We start from the raw sequence: 18,237 nt of genomic DNA, 5'->3' as shown, positions 1-18,237 counted from the left end.
TCTAGGGTCCGTTAACATCCCAAGCGGAACTTTAACTTGACTTGGATTTTGTTATCCTGTAATCAAGATAATGGTACACGTTAGTTGTTTTTTTTTAACAATTATAGTACATTTTAAACATTTCTGAAAATATAATAAGAACGTGTATGTTTTAATATGATAAATATGCGACCTAAAATAAATACTGTTTAATTGGTGTCTAAACCAACCTCACAGTGTTATAACTGTAAATACTATAAAACAAAGAAATATCTTCAGCAGGCACGTTTGTCAAATGAAGAAATCATCTGTTGGCAACGAATCTGGGATGTTTCGTTAATGGTGAGTAAAGTTTCACCATCAGATGTATAAGTTTTTATTTTATAAGCTTTGATGTATAGACCTTTTCCCACCAATAATATTGTTACTAGTGGTGAGTGAAGGTCTATATTTCAAAGCCTACCAATTGTTTACAATCTATCACAATATAAGACCCAATGTACTAATTTTATTTGATCTCCGAAACAGCACGTCTTCGTTGGCTCAACTGTAAATCTACAAGTTTACGACGCTAAAAACTGGATTTAGATAATACTAGCTGGTAGAGCATAAGTAGCCCATGGTGCAGCTCTCCGCTAGACAACCAACCAACCAAAATCCCAAGCAGCGCTGATAAGCCGTGAATACAGCAAAATTATTTTACTGCAGATGGGGTAGCCAATCAAAGAATATGTTAGACCTGAGAGAGGGGAACTAATCAAAGAATATATTAGGCTGCGTATCATTCGTGGATTATTTTGTTTCACTGAGAAGTTTTGATCAAGGGAACATTTTCAGTGTTTTATTACAAACTGTGTAACGAGATACGCTGTTAATAAAAATTTCATTAGTTTTAAATACAGGAAGCTCGAAGATTCTTCGTGCTATATTATAACTTTTATCCAATATTCAATCGGTGGCTCTTTTTGATCTGTCATGTGGTTAGAAGCTTTCGTTCATTTTACTTGGACAAACATGAAAAGACGTGAAACCCCACATCTTACTGTAATGAACACCGTTAGGTTTGTGTTCTTTTGTGATTTCTAAATATGATTCTGCTTCTTACATATATTAATCGCAAATAAGAGTAATAGGAATACGTCTGACTGGAATACACTAAACTTTGTAATAGGAATATGTATGACTGGAATACACTAAACTTTGTAATAGGAATACGTCTGACTGGAATACACTAAACTTTGTAATAAGAATACGTCTGACTGGAATACACTAAACTTTGTAATTGGAAAACGTCTGAGTGGAATACACTAAACTTTGTAATAGGAATACGTCTGACTGGAATACACTAAACTTAGTGATAGAAATACGTCTGATTGACATACACCAAACACAATAATAGAAGTACGTCCAGTTGGAATGATTATAACACCAAACACGAAGGCGCATTTTCAGAGTTTTTTTTAATTATAAAGTAACAAAGCTTTTTACACAGTTCCTCTTATGAAACGAAAAACCCTACAACCCAAGTGCTTCCGAAAGGTGGATCTTTCTTCTTCAAGGGCAAACTAGGCTTCCTGATCCACATTTCGGAAGCACTTGGGTTGTACGGTTTTTAATCTTTTTGTATGAAGACTACTTGAGCCTATGCGGTTTTAACATCATGAGTGTATCTTTCTTCATGTAAGAAAACGGAGTAATAAACAACAAGTTCAAACTGTGCAAAGGATATATATATATAAACAAATCTTTGAAACGACATTTTTTTCTTTGGTTTTCTGTTTACTTACTAGAACTAGGAAGTAATAGAAGAACGTTTATCCCTTACAAACGTTACCTTCTAAGTATTTAAAGTTCCAAGTAGGTTCAATACGTCTTTATAAGTTCAATATAGTACCCAGTTCCCACAAAGTGTGTACTATGCAAGTTAGCAAACTGCCTTTTAATTCTCAACATGTGAGGTTTGAAACAAAGTTTCTTGTATTATTAAGTTATCATTCTCTTCAGGTTTATGGTGATTCTCTGTGCATTATCTCGCTTGATTTAAAGTAAATTTGTATGGACAAAAATAACAAATTACTAGGTGTAATATTATAGAAAGGCAGAACTAGTATGCTATTAAAGTGACCCTGGAAAACGTACCACACAGTGGAAGCTTCGGATACTCAGATATCAGAGGTAATCCTCTCATATTTACTAATTATTTCGTTAACTTTCTTCACACGTATCTCATGTTCAAAATGGTAATGGACAAGCAGTTTACTTCATTATTACAATAAATGAATGCACATTTCTTTTATTAATGAAACAAATCTCATGAACTGGTTTGTTGCTATATTCTCTGGTTAAACAGCTGCAGTTTTAAGCTCAACCGAATCTGTTTCAAGTTCAACGAACTCTCAAAATTAAGCTTTGTATGCCTAGAAGTTATATACTCACGGACGTATCTTTTGATATTCGTGGCCTAAGTTAGACTAGCTAATAATACAACAGTGTTGAGCTAATGCAGTAATCGAAGAACTCAGGTCAAACTACCAAACTCAAACAAAAGGTCCGTAAATCACGTTGGGTGACGAGCCGTATCAGTACGATATAAGTATTTCTTGAGAATAACTAGTCATCACAAGTGTTGTTTTTTAGTCTGTTTTGTTTTTTTCACTTTCAATGTGTTAATGTCTTTTTCTGAAGAAGATCCTGTAATCAGACTAGCTTTACGAAGATTATAGTTCATAGATGTCTCTCGTTTTGGAATGAAAGCGAATGGTTCAGTTTATTTAGTGATCTACACGTAAACCACGACGTGTTTTATGTGACTGAATGGTATCAAGAGACGTCAGAACTTAACTGCAAGTTATTGTTTTTTTTACAAATACTCTAAATAGCACATAAAACACAAAATACGTTTATACAGAATTCCATATTTTATCATTCAGCAACTTCGTTGGATTTGATCAGCTCTGTTCGAAAAATATAAGCACATAATATTATACCTTTCTTACAGGAACATCATAAAGAGTGGACGGTGCTATCTTTATCAACAGATACCTATAGATATTGTACCAATAGCAGGCAATACTACCAATGAAAAGAATAATACAATGATGTCATATCTGTGTATTAATACACTGATAACATTTTGTGAAATTTACTTGTTACAGATTTGACTACTCTCGTCTGAACGCTCGTCAGTGGCACAGCGGTATATCTGTGGACTTACAACATTAGAACTAAGTCATATTTACAATGCTTTGGAATAGGAAATGTATAATTAATCTCAAAATAAGCCTACTCGTAATTATTTGTATTAATAAAAGTAATATTATTGTAAAGTTAAGCTTATTTACTACAGGGTAGCCAAGCCTACCTGTACTACCGTAGAACTAAGTCTACTGATCGTGCCTTGGAACAGGATAATTAATTTAGAACTAAATCTACTCGTGATAGCTTGGGATAAGAAACGCATAATTACTAAAGATTTAAGCCTAATTGCACTGCTATTGAACAGAAAATGTATAATTACTGTAGAACTAAGCCTACTGTTAGTGCCTTGGAACAGGAAGTGTATAATTACTGTAGAATTAAGCCTACTGTTAGTGCCTTGGAACAGGAAGTGTATAATTACTACTGTAGAATTAAGCCTACTGATAGTGCCTTGGAACAGGAAGTGTATAATTACTGTAGAACTAAGCCTACTTATGATGCCTCAAGACAGGAAGTGTACGATAAATACGGATATACAATTCTTTGTGTTACTTTAGAGAAGGAAGTATATTATGGACAGAACACGGATAGTCCATTGTGCAGCATTGTGCTTAATTACAAACCACTCTGAAAATCTCTGGAAAAAGGGAACTAGGTTAATGTGTTTTAATACCTGAAAATAAACCATGTCAGTATTTCAACAAGTGTCGGTTTAATGGTGTAGAAACAGAAAATTAGAATTAACTTATCAGAAAAGGTCAAAACATTTTTGATGCTGCCTTAAAGAGATTTTCATATTACAGCGTTCATACCAAGTGAATGGGTTATTATAACAAATCACAACAGATTCGCTCACTGATTTTACCGATCTTAAATTCTTTAGAAGCTAATATATGGATTATTCTAATAAAACATTATACATTTATTAGTTGATCTCAGACTGTTGAGAAGCTGGTAGATGGATGATTCTAATAAAACATTATACATTTACTCACTAATCTTAGATTAATGAGATGATGTGTGATTCTAGGATAATATCCTACTCACTGATCTTAACGATCGTAGATTGTTGAGAAGTTAATTAACGATTGGTGCCAAGTGCCACAACGTTAGCATATGAAAAATAAAAATGCTTACAATAAGTTGACTCACCCAAATACTGGAGGGCTTAATACAAGCTTCAAGTTAAACATAACCGTTTTCCTTTCTTTTATGAGGATGTTCTATATTAACTTTTATAATGTTATTTGTTCTAGGTAAATGCAATATAATATTGAAGTTTACGTGATTTCAACTAATAAAATTGTTGTTATAAACAACTGAGGTATCATTGTTTATATAATAATATTAAGGAATATTTAATAAAGAGGGTACTGCGAATTCTACAACAATACTTCCTCCTCTAAAGTAACACAAAGAATTGTAGTTCCGTATTTATCGTACACTTCCTGTCTTGAGGCATTAGGCTTAGTTCTACGGTAATTACACACTTCCTGTTCCAAGGCACTATCAGTAGGCTTAATTCTACAGTAGTAATTATAAACTTCCTGTTCCAAGGCACTAACAGTAGGCTTAGTTCTACAGTAATTATACATTTTCTGTTCAATAGCAGTGCAATTAGGTTTAAATCTTTAGTAATTATGCGTTTTTTATCCCAAGCTATCACGAGTAGATTTAGTTCTAAACTAATTATCTTGTTCCAAAGCACAATCAGTAGCCTTAGCTCTACGGTAGTATAGGTAGGCTTAGCTACACGGTAGCAAGTAAGCTTAACTTTATAATAATTTTACTCTTATTAATACAAATAATTACGAGTAGGCTTATTTTGAGATTAATTATACATTTCCTATTCCAAAGCATCGTAAATATGACTTAGTTCTATTATAACGATGTCGTTTAGTTTAAAAAATAATCCTACGCGTACTGTTTCAAAGAAACACAAGTAGGCCTTTTTTCTAGAATACATTTACTTAATCGAATTGAGCCTGTGTAGCCTACATTTCACGAGGAGACATAGTTCGACAGTAATAGCTTACCTATCCCAGTGCACAACGATTAGGCTTATTATTTCCACAGTAATTATATAATTTCCATCACGACGAATGTCAAGTTCACACATAATTATATCTTTTTCTCGTGATATTTTTGTACTATGATCAATGTACTATGGCTGATAAACAGAACTTTCAATATTCTTTAAGATAATTTAACTCTATTCAAGGACCAAATGTCCCTAGTCCAAGATTGCATTTCTAAACTCGTTAAAACACGTGAAAATCCAGTTAAGATATAACACGAAATTTTGAACTTTTAAAACGAAACTTTACCTGTTTTACGACCTTACATTAATGTCGTTTATGTATAAATAAATGTACAGAGTTATAAAATAATATTGTCGAATACGTAATTAGGGCAAAAGATTTTGATTCATTCCTTCACTGTTGTTCCAGCAGAAACTAGGTTACTTATGTTTTATAATAAATATAGATTATGAATAAAACAGAACTTTATCCAGTTTAGTGTCTCCATCAAATGTAGGCCTAGCATGGTCAGGTAGGTTAAGGCGTGCGACTCGTAATCTGAGAGTCGCGGGTTCGCATCCCCGTCGCACCACGTTCAGTGTGTCATAATTTGGCTGCATTCAAACACAATGGTTTGGTTTGTTTTGAGTCTCGCGCAAAACTACACGATGGCTATCTGCGCTAGCCGTCTCTAATTTTGCAGTGTAAGACTAGAGAGAAGGCAGCTGCTCATCACCACCCACCGCCAACTCTTGCGCTACTATTTTACCAACGAATAGTAGGATTGACCATGACTTTATAGCGCCCCACCAGCTGAAAGGGCAAGCATGTTTGGTGCGACGGGGATTCGAACCCGCGACCCTCAGATTATGAGTCAGTACCTTAACCACCTGGCCATAGCGGGCCTAGTGGTTTAGTATAAAAAATTAGTTTAGATGGAACACTTCTTACGCTTATTCTCTAAGGGTCAGATCACATGCAAACCTTGACCAATATATTTGTTTCTTAATTGTGAATCTGTTTATCTTAATCCTTAAATTTTTTAAGAACCTCAGAAAGTGATCAAAAGTAGGCTTATAAAAAAATAATGAAGAATAACATATACCTTAATGAAGGCAGTCTGGAGTTAAATTACACAAAAATAAAGCCTCTAAAAATTAGATCACTGTTAACGAATTTCCTGACGTAATTATAGTAATGTTTCACAATATTTCACTCGTTAGATTAGGCCTAAAGTTCATGCACTAACCCAATAATGGAAAAGCATCTTTAAAAGTGTAAATACAATTTAGAACTTCTTTCAAACACATGTTTTATGTAAAGTATTGCCTCTAAGGTTTAACGAAACCTATAATAAAGAAAGGAAAAGGGGAAAAACATAAAATGTCAGCCATTTGCTAGTTAGATCTGACAACTTATCAAGATGTATTTAAAAGTGTTCGTATTTGCACTAAAGTGCATCTAACATTACATACTAATTAATTCTACAATACTGAACCAGATTTATGAGCTTATGCCTACTATCTGCCCATCTAAAAAACGTGAACGAGGTGAGAGTGATTTGGAATTTAAGGTTTAATAGTACTTGGTATAGTTACTTGTCGGTTACCAAGACACAAAGATAAGTAGTAATAGGTTTTCATAACTTCGATTGAAAGTATTTTTCGATGTTTTTTAAATTAATATTTTTGAATTAATCTACACGTCAAACCTTACACTTTATACGTCTACAACATAATAATCAGTGATGTCGAGAAAACCCACTTGTAGAATGGGTAGAGTTCTCAACCCAAACGAGCCGTTTTTTACATATATATTTTTTGTCTACAACATAGTTACACAATGGGCTATCTGTACTGTGCCCATCATGATTATTAGCGGTGTGGATACGCAGACTCACTGCTAAGCCAATAGGGGGCCAATATTTAGTTCATAATCTCTGTTCTTGAGGCTATTCTTTTTCTCATACTTCGTGGACCAAAAATATTTATATACATTTAATACAACTTAAAATAAATTGCATGTTTTATTTTCTCGGTGTTATTGTGATGTGTTTTGTAATATTTTTATATTATTATTAAATACCGAATTAAGCACAAAGCTGCACAATGGGCTGTATGTGTTCTGCCAACCACAGGTATCGAAACACGATTTTTAGCAGTGTGAGTCCTCAGGCATACCGCTATGCCACTGAGGGTCATTATTATTAAATAAATATATTTAATTCTTTTTAGAGCCAGTCTTGATAAAGTATCAAAATGTGATTCGAAAGTTACAAGGGCCTAGGTTTAATACACTGAAAATGCCATGGACATTCAGATTTTGGTGCGTTGTAAAAATGGCACTCAATGCTTTTATTTGATTCCAAGAGAAAGAGACGAAGTTAGTGTAACGGCGAGTGTTTTTGATTGGCTGTTTCCTCTTCGGTCAGTAGTTCATAATTAGGGACAGCTATACCTGAACTCCAAAGAGTGTTTGGCTTAGCCAATAATTTAGTTACTTCAAAATCTTTAAATAAAGCTTCTTTCCAAGAGATCCTAAGTTATATAAAGTAATTTATTCGTTATGCACTACTAAGTGGACGTTAGAACATTAAGATATATATAAATATTAAGTGACAACTTATTCTATTGATTACATTGTTCTCTTACTTGGCAGTTTTAAATCTTCATATGTAAATATGATACTTCCAAAAACTATGAAACTAATTTTCAGAACTGAGATTCTTTGTATCAGTTATTTCACGAAGAAAGAGAGTAAATATTAATGAAATAGATTATTATTAAGTAGAGGTTTTTATATTTATGATAGAAAATATCGGTTTTTCAGTGTTAAACATTTTTCCTTAAAAACCGAGTCATCCACTGCCAGGATACAAGAATTAATGTTGATTTCTAAACACTACATTAAAAAAAATCAATAATCCAGTGTTAATAACTGATATAGGGACAAAAATTTAGAATTTGTATTATTTCATAAACTATTCAATTTATAACGTAGTTTTTATATTTAATAAGAAATACCATGATGTTATTATCTGCCAATGGTGTTTAGTAGATTATGCACTGTCACTTGTTTTTTTATTTATTATGCTTATTATTTTTAGTTATAATGCTTCTTTCTTGCTAGACCCCCCAATAATACAGTGGTATGTCTTCTGGCTTACAACACTAGAAATCGGGTTACGATACCTGTGGTGGGCAGAGCCTTGTGCTAACTACTCTAGATAAGCATTCTGCTTTCTCTGTTTCTTTTTTACACATACTAAACTATTTGTCGTTAAAATCACTGCTTAGGACATATTGTATTTTCTGGTACGTGAATAAATCTAAACATTAGCAGTTTGGTAATGTTACACCACAAGTCATTTTCATCAAACAGAAAACGCCACGACTAGCTAGTACAGGCGCTACATGCAATAAGAATTGAAGTATATCACTTTGCCCAAAATAGGTCTATGAAAGACAGTCTGAATAAAACTATATTCTTGTAATGTAGGAAACTGGTAGAATAAAGTTCCGTGGAAGGTACCGCATCTGGTTAGGTTGCAGGGCAGTGACTTACTATGAAATTCAGTATACTGATGAACTTTGTGTTACATAACTGACGAAGCTTAACGGTATGATATCATTTATTTTTGTGTTTCAGTATATACCTGCAAGGTAAGACGCACACGTTTTAAGAGGAAATATGAAACAACACATTCCCCTCAAAAACTAAAAAATGACACAAAAAGTATTACCTAATTAGGTGCACTGTTGAACTACAAATAGAAGGTTTGTTTGTTTTTTTAATTTCGCGTAAAGCTACTCGAGGGCTATCTCCGTTAGACGTCCCTAATTTAGCAGTGTAAGACTAGAGGGAAGGCAGCTAGTCATCAGTACCCACTGCTAACTCTTGGGCTACTCTTTTACCAACAAATAGTGGAATTATAACGCCCCCACGGCTGAAAGGGGCGAGCATGCTTGGTGTGACGAGGATTCGAACCCGCGATCCTCAGATTGCAAATCGAATCCCTTTTATAGATTAACTTTATTACTGGTGTTACCATTCAGTTACTTTATTTGGTAATTAATATAAATAAAACCTTCATAAATGAATATATTAATTTAGGTTTAGATTTCATTGAATGGAATTAATACTCATTTATTTGGTGAAGATTGACAGTCAGCTACTTAAACACTCATGGATTTATCTACGTCCAAGCATCTAAGTTTGTAGAAAGGCCGACTCTAAGAATATCACAATTTCCCCACTGAATGTAGATCATCAAGTGATCAGTGTAGACGCAACTATTTACCTAGGTCTATCGCACAGTCATATAACAGTACTTACAAGACAATCGCTTTGTATTCCCACAGAACATGTTTGGCCAACATCACTGCTGTGACCTTCCAGACCAAGCAGAACACGGAGAAACTCTAAAGTTAATAGTTGATTAGAAAAAGCGAAGTATTTAAAAACTAGTTGAATGTGGTCAAAAGTGAGATTATACAAATATCCAGTGTTTAGAAATATACCTGCATTAATAAATATGGAAATAAAGTTTTATATGGGTATAATAATATCTTATATAACATTCTTATATAACAAATCTTGCGTGAATGTTTGTTTTTCATACTAGAGTACCAGACTTTCTTCTATTCAAGTACAACGAAGGTATTTATGATCGTGACATGAAGGTGCACTCAGGATTTGATTCGGGTAATTCAAGTTAGTTCGGGGTTTGTTTGTCACGTGGTCCTAGATACCAATTCATGGTGTGTTCCGCATGATGTGATACTAGTGTTATTCATGTTAATCATGTAATGCTATTCTGTAGTTTGTTCTGCTGCGTTCTCTTAGCCACATGGTTTGCTCCTAATTACGTTAATCACTTGGTGTTATTTTATGGTGTGTTCCACGTTATTTCCACCAAGTTATTCAGAACGTTTTATAATCGTAAAATGACTTTAGTTTGCTATGGCATGAATATAGTGATGTTATCATTACAAATCACTTCCTGGGTCAAATTATCATAAAACAAGTGTCTCACTTCTCTACAATCCCTGCTGGTATTACACACACGCACAGTCTTAACCTAAGATTAAAAAAGATTTATTTTTATAAACTGGATATTTCCTTATTTCACAGCATTTGAAAACATTAAAAAATGTTCTAATCGTAACTTGATTGAAAGCTTCTTTCTACAGAAATAGAAGTAACCTACAACAAATGAAATCGTTAAAGTTACTATAGCTTTTGAATAACTTGAAGTCGGTTTCTTGCCATGCAGAAGTTTATTAAAAGGAAATGCATGGTCTATTGACTGGAAACAAACGACTCCTGTGTTCCGGAACAAGAAAGAATGTTTATTATTAAAAACAAACAAACACAACCGGAAGCTAGAACTGAATTATTGTAAACAAAAATTTTTTTTTTTGAAAATACTGCGCATACGAAGATAAGGCAATGGTAATTAGGAATGAACTTTGAACTGTTTCGTTATGTCAGTGCAGACAACGTTTTAGTGGTTAAATAAAGGTCTATGTCCTAGGAATGTTCAATTGTGTGTTCTATAAATATTACCCATACTCACATAGAGTGTGCCATTATAAATATGCCAGAAACTGGAACGTATAGGAAGTAACTCGCTCCAATATTTTGATTTTGTGTAACTGTTCTGGTTGATGAACCACATAATCAAACCACCCTATTATGAACCACAGTAAGAGACCTACTTTAAAATTACTATAGATAATAGAGGTTAAAACTGCATTATTTAAATTTTGTTTGACGCTACTATTATCAGCTTCATATCAGAACAGATAGATGCAAAATTATCGGGAGATGATGGAAACTGACATGTACACAATTATTTCTGTTGACTTGATTTTCAATCTAGTCATTGACCGCTAAACATTTCTCGTGTACAAAAATCTGTTGTTTGACTGCATGACCAACCAAGCCAGCCAGCCTTTAGCCACGACTGTCGTGACGGTTTTATCTCCTTGAAAATCACGTGGCATTTGGCTATCTTCACAAGTGCGTGTGGGCGTAAGAAACACACCACTACATATAAAGAAGCAATATTCACAACAGAGAGTTTAGGGTCAGTGGCTCGAAATAAAGAAGGACACACCATCACTAAGCGTATCAAATCGGGATCTCGACATTTTTAAGTAATCATTGAATTTGTAATCCATTGTTCAATGTATTTCTGGCGAGCTGGTCAAGCTGCAAGTCAAAGTCCAAATTTCACACCGCTAGGTCACTGACCACATGCAGCAATGAGCGCGTTACAAGAGTGACAGTTAATCACTGAATTGCACAAAACAACATTGTTCACGTTCCATAAATCAAGAAATTCTGCTTAGAGCCGGACAATTCCCTTGGTACCATGGATGTTACTAACTAGTTGCCTTTCCTATAGTTAAATATTCCTAATTAACTACACCTGGATCCATAATGTTTGAGACACGCCCATCTTGTTCATTGAGCTCAAACATTCCTGTGATATATGTAGAGTAGTCCATAACTTTTAACTTCTGGCCAGAGCGAAGGCGGCCAACCAGCAACACCTTCCGCCACAAAAGCTGTATCCTGTTCTTTTGAAACGAATAACGGGATTTGCTCTTATTTAAAAAAAAAAAAAACAAAACAGTTGAACTACAAAATATGTTCATAAGTATCACATCTCGAACCTCGAACATTTTCCCTTTTTGTTACTCTTACTGCCACCAGGCCATCAGCTCTTTGTATGTTTTCGATACCGCTCCTAGTTTTGCTCATTTTAAGACTTCATTTTTTGTCGTATTTTGTTACCTGAAACATAAGTTATGAGCTTGGCGTGGATGAATAATTAACTTGCCAGACTTTGTTTTAAAAGATCCAAGGTTCGTTACATGGTATTCACCCTGAACACATTTCACATTATTATCTGTGAAGGTATTACACTGTAAATGTCAATTCTACTACTCATTTAACATGTTGGCCATGTTGGCGGCAGATACAACCTACTTGTTGCCTTTCCTGTTGTCGCCAGGATAGTGTTTGTTTGTTTGTTTTGAAATTTCGCACAAAGCTACTCGAGGGCTATCTGTGCTAGCCGTCCCTAATTTAGTAGTGTAAAACTAGAGGGAAGGCAGCTAGTCATCACCACCCACCGCCAACTCTTGGGCTACTCTTTTTCCAACGAATAGTGGGATTGACCGTCACATTATAACGCCCCCACGGCTGAAAGGGCGAGCATGTTTGGCGCGACAGGGATGCGCCAGGATAGTGAAGGCTTCTTAAGTTAGGGACTCTAATAATGTAAGATGAAAAATAGGCAAAGCCTCGATTTAAACAAGTGTTGAAACGACTCGTACGTTAACGTTGAATTATAAGTGTATCGCTGTTATCTGAAATGAAGTTCGTGCTCCATATTGAGAGGTATTCCTATCGCTAAACATTACCAAAGATATGTGTATAAATGTTTTTAGAATAATTACTATAAAGCTTTAAAAACTAAAACTTATTGGATTTCTAAAGCACAGTGTAGGAACGTAATGAACCTATCATTTCTTAGGCTTAAAGAGTTTCTAAAACAACTTGGATTTTTCTTTAAAGTTGCGATTTGCTTTTACACTGATGCGTTGTTATGAAATTAATTTATTTTTATGATTAATTTCTATCTTTTGACCTCTAAAATATATCACTATTAAGATACATATCAAAAATCAAACTATCGGATACTATTTAAGGACAATTACACGTTTGTATGATTATATTTTGTTGTTTGTTTGTTTATTTTTAAATTTTGCGCAAAGCTACACAAGGGATATCTGCGCTAGCGTTCTCTAAGAGAGAAGTGAAAGACTAGAGAAAAGGCAGCTAATCATCACCACTCACCGCCAACTCTTAGGTTACTCTTTTACCCACGAATAATTGGATTGATCGTAACATTATATCACCCCCAGGGCTGAAAGGACGAGCATATTTGGTACGATGGGGATTCAAAGTCGAGTGCCCTAATAATCTGGCCATGTCGGACCAATATTTTGTTGAATGGTTCAGTAATAGAGAGAACAAACATACTGAAATACAAATTGAACTGTTTCTTTTCAAAACAATTTTTTGTTCCAATAAAATGAATAAACTGTAAACAATCGGAAATTTGGAAAGCAAGACAAATTCTCAAAAATCAGTTTTATATATTTATTTTACTTAAAAGCTTTATTTAAAATAACTCTCTCGTGATATGGTTGAATGAATTATTAAATATCACTAACCAGCGACTCCAAGAAACTATTTAAGATTTTATTACAACTGGAAAATAAAAAGAAGTAAAATAAAGTTTGTATTTTTAGAAAAAATCTGGCAGAAAATGAATTAAGTAGAATATTATGAAAGCACTGACCACAATGAACCATCATCCGTGTTAATCCACCGCCGAACCAAGAACACAGTTCATTGAACCAACTTGGCTAAAATAATAAGCTAAAACTAGAGATAAAGACAACCATTAGGGGAAATCCATCCCACAGAGGTGTCGGATGCCTTCATTTTTATTTATTTTTTTTCCAAAACACGTGAGGTATATATCGATAAGAGAAAGGGCCTGAACTACGCTGTCTCCGTGTTACAGCTATAAAACTCCTTTCTCTGGACTTCTTATTTGGAGATAATTTATTTAATGACGTCATCTTATTTAAAAGTATTTGTATTCTAGTAACTCGTTTTCTTGTCTGATCCGTTAATTATTATACCTCAGGAATATAACGAGACATTTATATCCTGTGGCATTTTATGAATATAAGAGGGAGTCATAATATGACGGCCAATCTTACTAGATTAGAGTAGCCTAAGAGTTGGAGGTAGCGTGTTAACTAGTCTTCAGTTTTATCACTTATAAATTAAGGACCGCTAGTGTAGGTAGACCTCGAGAAGCTCTGACTGAAATTCAACGAAACAAAAAAATTCACCCCCTCATTTCTTTATATTCTCTCCCTACATCTAGAACATGACGTCTTACTTACTTTCTCTAACATATTATAACAATAATATAAAGAGATATTCAATTCCTCTCCTATAACGGAAGTTTAAGTGAACATAACTTGTCTTGTACCTCCTCTCACGTTTTACAACTGGAATATAATGCGTTATTGACTTCCTGACACATTTTATATGTGGAATATGTTATTTAATTTGTCATTTTTTATATTTTATATGTAAAGCATAAATATTAATTTCATATTTTATATCTGGAATATAACCTTCTGTGTTCTTCTTCTTACCTCTTACAAGTAAAGAAAAACGTTTTAAAAACGGACCTGTATGTAGGGATGGCTAATATTAGTCCTTCAAAAACAATGTAAACAAGATGGTAAGAATAGTACATCATACATACATAATGGTCTCATGCACAGTGTTACAGAACGCTATCAGACAAAGATAGGATAAATTAAACTCTGTTGTGATTGAAGAGATATTATTGCTATATGTTAATTATTAGCTGCTCTGTTATATAGGGATGGTGCAAGTCTCATTCTTACCATCTTGTTTTTGAAAACTTTATGTTATCCATCCTTACATTCACTTCCTTTTTTAAAGTTTTTCTTTACATGTTTGTTTGTTGTTGTTTTTAATGCAGTATTTCGATAGATATAGGGGCGTTACATTTATAATAAAGTTCTAAGTACAAAAAGGTTCCAACTGTAATATTTATTGTTAATCTGTTATTGGCTGGTAATTCCTGTTCCAACTGTAATATTTATTGTTAATCTATTATTGGCTGGTAATTCCTGTTCCAACTGTAATATTTATTGTTAATCTATTATTGGCTGGTAATTCCTGTTCCAACTGTAATATTTATTGTTAATCTATTATTGGCTGGTAATTCCTGTTCCAACTGTAATATTTATTGTTAATCTGTTATTGGCTGGTAATTCCTGTTCCAACTGTAATATTTATTGTTAATCTATTATTGGCTGGTAATTCCTGTTCCAACTGTAATATTTATTGTTAATCTATTATTGGCTGGTAATTCCTGTTCCTGTTCTAACTGTAATATTTATTGTTAATCTATTATTGGCTGGTAATTTCTGTTCCTGTTCCAACTGTAATATTTATTGTTAATCTATTATTGGCTGGTAATTCCTATTCCTGTTCAAACTGTAATATTTATTGTTAATCTATTATTGGCTGGTAATTCCTGTTCCTGTTCTAACTGTAATATTTATTGTTAATCTATTATTGGCTGGTAATTCCTGTTTCTGTTCCAACTGTAATATTTATTGTTAATCTATTATTTGCTGGTAATTGCTGTTCCTGTTCCAACTGTAATATTTATTATTAATCTATTATTGGCTGGTAATTCCTGTTCCACCTTGTGCTTTATATTTTCAAAGAACACCATGTTTCTGTAAGAAAGCTAACTTCAAGGGGTAATGATAACATCGTTTGCACTAAAATTATGTTGTCGTTTTTAAATTACCATTAATTAATTATAATCGTTATAAAAGTGGATAGTCCGTTTCAAACTATGTCACCTCAGTGAAATTGGTTGACACCATTGTTTTGGTTTGTTGAGTTGTCGTGTAGTATAAAAGTAGCAGAAGGAAGAATACCATAACATTTATAGACATATATGGACATTGCAAGAACTTATGACTCAGTGAGTACACAGATATAGTCATTAAAGGAAACACTATGTAGTATTGTAGAGTTCTGATGACCTATTCATGAAATGTTTAAAATATCATTCGAGGAACAATCCGGGCCACTTTCACATAGGCAGTGCCACCGTCTGCCTGATAACCTAAATATAATGTATTACATTTAACATAAGGAATACAATGTATTTTTTAACTTTATCTGACGTGTTATGTATTAGTAGTTTCTAAACAATATCAGAATGTGTAATAGGTGTTTCGTCAGTGGCTAAACTAGCTCGTCTAGGTTGTTACTTCACTTATCTGTGTTTAATATATTTCATAATAACAATTTTACGTAGAGTCTTAAAGTCTTTTACATAATTTCAAATTATAATTTTTCCCGCCTAAATAACGTTTTGGATTTTATCTGGACGATGTTATGATAATCGAAATACCTTCAAGTGCTCGATATTTTCTCGACGATATGATAATGTTCACTAATTATGTTATATTCAACAATATAATAATATTAATTAATTATGTTATGTCCAACAATATAATAATATTAATTAATTATGTTATGTTCAACGATATAATAATATTAATTAATTATGTTATATTCAACGATATAATAATATTAATTAATTATGTTATATTCAACGATATAATAATATTAATTAATTATGTTATATTCAACAATATAATAATATTAATTAATTATGTTATGTTCAACGACATGATATTGCTCCGCAGTGGCACACTGCTAGAAACAGGGTTTCGATACCCGTGGTGCACAGAGCACATTGTGCAGCTTTGTGCTTAATTCCAAACAAACAAACGATGTGATAATATTCATTAATCATGTTATATTATACCTAAACCTAAAGATATTGTTTTATTAATGAGAAGAAAATTTTAAATTACGTTCGGTTTGAATAAAGGTTGTGCCAGTAACAACCTTGAATGCTAATTAAAAGTAATAAAAGAATATAATTTGGAACATCTAATGTAATAATCACCAGATGTTGTCATTATTCTGTAACTGCTAACTGGAAACACGTTATTATCTACTCCTATTTAATGATATTTAATGTAGAGTTTTATTTGGTGGGATTATATATGAGAGGTAAAGTTTTAAACAAGTGTATCGTATAACATTGGTATTTTCAGCCTTAACGAAATCTTGTATAACAGGTAGGAATTAACTCCATGTTAACTTTAAATTAATCTAATAATGCGATACATGTAAACCAGAAAATGTTTAGTGGTGATATGAACTTCTACTAGAACTCGATATTTATGTCGTACTGTAACTTCGCATTCATAACACTATGTAACACAAATTTTGTTCCTGGATAGTATGTGTTATTTCTTAATAGCCTCTGTTGTAAAAGTACAGAAAATGGCCATTATTACCTTCAAACTTTGTTTTTGTGACCTGGATAATGAAATGTAGAAATTAACTTATTTTCTATGTAAAAACGGGCAAATTTACACATTTTTATTGACATAATGTCTGAATAAAACAACATATGAATCAAGATTTACATATATTTATACTCAAGTTATACACAAATGTTTAGAAGTCAGTAGTTTTTCGAGATTTTCGACTGTATTGTAAATCACTTTTACATATCAGCCCCCACATATATTCTCCCACCATGTTTTCGTTATAAGCTTTCAGGTCACAAAAGCAAAGTTTAAAGAGAAAAATAGGTCTTTTCCATTTACTTGAGACATAAGCAATTGGGTAACAACACTTTCTGCCCTGGAACAAGAAAAAGTAAACATTTTGTTACATAGTGTAATGGAACGTATGCGTTACTTGAGAGTTGAATCAGTAATCTATATAACGAATTAACTTTTGTTCGTGTCAGTTCATTACTGTTCTTGAGGAAGTCGCTATTGTTCACAACTATTTACGATGTGAGACAGCCTCACTGTCACTTCGTGTTGACTTAGAACATTAGAATGTTCGTTGGTGGTTGTGACAGTTAAAAACTTCTCCTAACTATTTCCTGTTTGTTGGTGACAGTTCGTTTTTATTCACGACACTGCTGTAGGATCTCTCGATTAAATTTTACTACATTAATTAGAACTTTAGTTATATTTGAATGACTTTTGAACTGCATATATAATAGTGAATATTACGTCATTTTTCAAATAACGATATTAAAAAAATTGGAATTATAGAGCAACGAGTTTCACCTTTGATATTAATCACACCAGAGTTTATTCACCTCTGATATTAATCACACCAGAGTTTATTCACCTTTGATATTAATCACACCAGAGTTTATTATAATCAGTGGTTTGTGATATTAATCACACCAGAGCTTATTCACCCTTGATATTAATCACACCAGAGCTTATTTACCTCTGATATTAATCACACCAGAGCTTATTTACCTCTGATATTAATC

At 33.2% G+C, this 18,237-nt stretch overlaps 1 long non-coding RNA gene across 2 annotated transcripts in view; it reads right to left on the bottom strand.

Annotated features, from left to right (window-relative positions):
- Positions 1-10: 10 nt before the first annotated feature.
- The window catches only part of LOC143236247 (uncharacterized), a 90,774-nt gene continuing 72,547 nt past the window's right edge, over positions 11-18,237 (bottom strand). For both annotated transcript variants that reach the window (XR_013019517.1, XR_013019523.1), the window contains one exon: positions 11-56. This is a non-coding gene — a long non-coding RNA (uncharacterized LOC143236247). The remainder of the gene's footprint in view (positions 57-18,237) is intronic.

This window comes from Tachypleus tridentatus, chromosome 1 (assembly GCF_004210375.1).
Source record: "Tachypleus tridentatus isolate NWPU-2018 chromosome 1, ASM421037v1, whole genome shotgun sequence".
NCBI classification, from domain to species: domain Eukaryota; kingdom Metazoa; phylum Arthropoda; class Merostomata; order Xiphosura; family Limulidae; genus Tachypleus; species Tachypleus tridentatus.
The sequence above is the reverse complement of the archived record's forward strand: the minus strand, read 5'-3'. Positions and strand labels throughout refer to the sequence as shown.